The 3,874-nt window shown below is 45.0% G+C and overlaps 1 protein-coding gene across 1 annotated transcript in view; it reads left to right on the top strand.

The window, feature by feature from the left end:
• LOC105997307 (arginine-glutamic acid dipeptide repeats protein-like) overlaps nucleotides 1-3,874 on the top strand; it is a 294,981-nt gene that overhangs the window by 95,725 nt on the left and 195,382 nt on the right. The window lies entirely within an intron of this gene.

Genomic DNA, 3,874 nt, shown 5'->3' with positions numbered 1-3,874 from the left:
GCGGGGGGGCGGGCGGGCGGCGGCGCCCGGGGGCCTTCCAGGAACGGGGCGCCGGCTGTTCGGTTGGGGTTCCAGTGAACACGCCGGGCGGGATCTCGGGGGCAGCGAGCAGCTGTGAGAGCCGCGTGGGCTGTTCTTTGGAAGCTGACCGAGTGTAACACGGAAGGAGCCGCTGCAGCTGAAACTTTGTTACTTACTGGGGAGTAAATTTAAGCCGGGAAGGAAGATGGAACAGGCTCCGTAAGGGTGTCGATTACAGTTTTGCTTCTTGGGCTAAAGTTGTTTTGCCAGAGTAGCTTCAGTGTAGGAAAGTCTTGGAAAAGCTTGCTTCAGGCTTGAATTCTCAAAAACACCCAGGCGGTGCGGCGCCCGCGGCTCCCTCTGCAGCCCGGGGAGACCTGCCCGGCCACTTGCTGCTGGCTGAGAACAGCTCAGCGAGTTGGTGACTTTGTCTGCCTGCAAGCTTCCTAGGCACACATGTGCCACTGCTCTGCGGGCATTGTTTGGCTGGAGGCCTCCCAGCCATATGGAAAATCCACAAAGTGGCACAGCAGCGAGCGCCGGGTCAGCCGAGAGAGTGCATGTTCCATGAGAAATAGATGCCAGTGGGTTCAAGATCCAGGAAACGCTCAGAACAGCATTAACCAAGCCCTTAGCCTTCTGTGCCAAGAGCATGGCATCAACTTCTGGCCCCTTTCCTCTCCCCTTTTCTTCTGGGAACTGCAAACGTGAAGTAGACATGATTTGAAAGCTTACACATGGGAGCAATACCCTCTGTGGGGCCGTTGTTCTGTGGGCAATCACTTCCAGAAGCACAGCTGATCTGCATTTTTGAAGCTGTGTGGATGCAAGCCCTAAAAGGCAGCTGCCTTTCTGAATCTTTCCATTGCCTCAGAAAATAACACAAGGGCATGTTTCTTGCTTAAGAGCAACTTCTTAACAGCGTGGGGGCACTGGTTAGCTTGTATTTGTCTTAACCCAAGGCTGTAATTTAGTAGTGTTTAAACTATTTTGTAAGGGTTTCTGGGTGTAGTGAAAGGTGATTTTCAGTCCAGAACCCTCGAGTGCTCATTGTGCTCAGCCTGGCGCTGGCGCTTGGCAGGCTTGCACTTGAAATGTTATTTGATCTCCTTGCATGACAGAATTACACTTTTCCCCTCCCGGTGGCTGAAGAAAGTGATGCATCGACATGGTCTGTTCAATAGGATATTTAAACACTTAACCCACATTCATTCACTCTACCGTTTCCAAAAAAAGGCCTTTTAGATTTTTTCTTATTTTGTGGTTTTGCATTTATGAATTGAGACCAGAGCTGATGTAATGTTGCTGTACCACTTCCTTTGTGTGTGCATGTGTTTTTATAGCCTATAGAAGATATTCCAGTCTGCCTGGCTGTGATTATTTCTGAAGTGCTAGAAATGGGGGAAGGGGAATGGACAGGAAGAGGATGTATGTGTGTGTGTAATTTCAACTATAGACTGCTTTATTTTTATTTTTTTACATTGTTCCCTAAGATATGGAAGAGTGTGGTGTATCCTGTTCTGCTTGTCAGTAAGGTTCAGTGAGTTGCCTGTGTGTTATGCGGACTCGCTTTTCATTTTAATTAGTGCAGCTGTGTACAGCTGTTAGCTCCGTGCACTGGCTGCTCCTGCGGGGCAGTTTATCTTACACTGAAGGCTTTACAGATTTGGCTGATTGTGTTTCTTTTTATCTCTCTCCCATTGCCACCATGCTTGCTTTTAAGCAAGTGATAGAACAGGGCAAGGCTTTATTCATGTAATAATTTACTTATGAGCAGAGTTTATTTTGGGGTTTGAGGAGATTAATCAGCCAAGTAAGTAACTTTATAATAGGTATGTATTTTTTTTATCCGCTAACCAAGGTCAGAGGTTTTTTGCTCCTTATTGTATAGTTAGGAAAACCATTGGGACCATGATTTTATAATAGGAAGCCAATATTTTATCCTAAATAGTAGGGAAGTGTCCTTTGTTCCCTAGTCTAGGGTTAGTTTGTAAAACTCAAAACAATGTTAGCACCAATGGAAATACCATGGTTAAAATATTTCCTCTCTGTCTTTTATCACTTTTTTTTTTTTTTACACTGTACCAAAGGGACCAAGAAAGACAGTGACTAACAGTTTGTGGGCTGGATGATTAATAGAAAGGTTTAGAAATGTTTTTGCTCAGGGCCATATATGGCCAACTTGAAATATTAAAATGTGTTACTGGCTTTAAGTTATTAGGAAGTCTTAAAGATTGAGTATACAGCTTTGCAGGCTGTCTAACAGATTGTGATGTGAATAACCCCTCTTGTCAGCGACTGTGTCTCCTTACTGTCTGCCTTCCTGTTGGGAAGATTGGACTGTCTGCCATGGGCTTAAAGACTGTGCAGCATATTCTTAAAAAGGAGCAAGAGTCACAAATAAAATGGGTTGATCTGTGTACGTAAAGCTGATGTGGTGGCTTTTCCCTACTGGGATCAGACAGAAAAAGTCAAGTGAGAGTGTAAGACTCTGAGTTCAAGTCTCACTATCTGCACAAAACAAAAACAAAAGATAACGCTTACTTTTAATTAGCAAGATAAATCAGCTTAATTTTATATTCTTTTCTTGGTCAGTGCTAGGGAGAAAACCCAGGGCCAAGGACCATGCCACATCTGCAGCCCTTTTTTAATTTAAGGTAGGTTGTTTCTTGGAGGCCTTGAGGCTTTATTGTTAGTGTGTCTGTCTCAGGTTTCTCTGCTGCTGTCAGTAGTCACCTTGCACGGTTCAGTGTGGTGGTGGTCTCTGTGTCTCTCATCTCTATAGTCTTACTTCTGCCAGTGATTGTGAGACCTGGGGTAAATCACTTAACCATTGTGACTTCTTCAAGTGGGGAAAATGATGACTGCCTAAATTAAGGGCATGCGTGTGTTTTCTGGTGCCAGAATACCACAGACTTGCATAGTTTGTAACAATAGACATTTATCTGGCTCAGGGTCATGGGGGTTGTAGCATAGTGCTAGCATCTGGTAGGGGTCTTAGCATAGTGGCAGCGGAAGGGCTGGAGATCACAGGTGAAAGCCTACTCTCAGGGAAATTAGCTGCTCCTTGGCTATGGACATTAATTTGATTAGTTCCTGTCAGTACTATTGAATGGTGATGTGGGGCGGGGGGAAGTTTAGTGAGAGGTGGATTAATGTGGGGTAAAAGAATGTTTTACTACATGAAGTTTGGGGTGCCACATCCAAACCACACTGTACAGAAGCAGAGAGAACTATTCCTGACACAGAACTGAATATTTAGTATTAGGGAGCACTAATTATGTGCTAGGAAATATTTTAGGTACTGACAGTACAAAAAAGGCCAAGTCCTGATCTTTAAACATTGTTAAGGAAGAAAACAAACCCTGAAATAAAACAGCATGATGATGGCTGGTGAAACCTCCACAGATCTGAACATATCTCAGTGACTTTTACAATTTCAATACTAGAAACTTTAGTATCACTCTTTTTTTTGGGGGGTGGGGGTGGGGAGGTTGGTCGAGGGGCTTGAACTCTGGGCCTGGGTGCTATCCCTCAGCTCTTCAGCTCAAGGCTATCACTCTATTACTTGAGCTTCAGCGCCACTTCCAGTTTTCTGGTGGTTTATTAGAGATAAGCGTCTCAAAGAGTTTCCTGCCCTGGCTGGCTTTGAACGGTGATCTAGAATTACAGGTATGAGCCACTGATACCCCGCTTAGTACCACTCTTTTAAGTCATTTTTTTTCTTTCTTGACAGTGCACTTCTTTTTTTTTTTGGTCCTGTCGTGGGGCCTGAACTCTGGGCCTGGGCGCTGGCCCTCAGCTCTTCAGCTCAAGGCTAGCGCTCTACCACTTGAGCCACAGTGTCACTTCT

Source organism: Dipodomys ordii, unplaced genomic scaffold (genome assembly GCF_000151885.1).
Source record: "Dipodomys ordii isolate 6190 unplaced genomic scaffold, Dord_2.0 Scaffold6, whole genome shotgun sequence".
Lineage (NCBI taxonomy): Eukaryota > Metazoa > Chordata > Mammalia > Rodentia > Heteromyidae > Dipodomys > Dipodomys ordii.
Note: the sequence above shows the minus strand (reverse complement) of the source record. Positions and strands in the feature narration are given on the sequence as shown.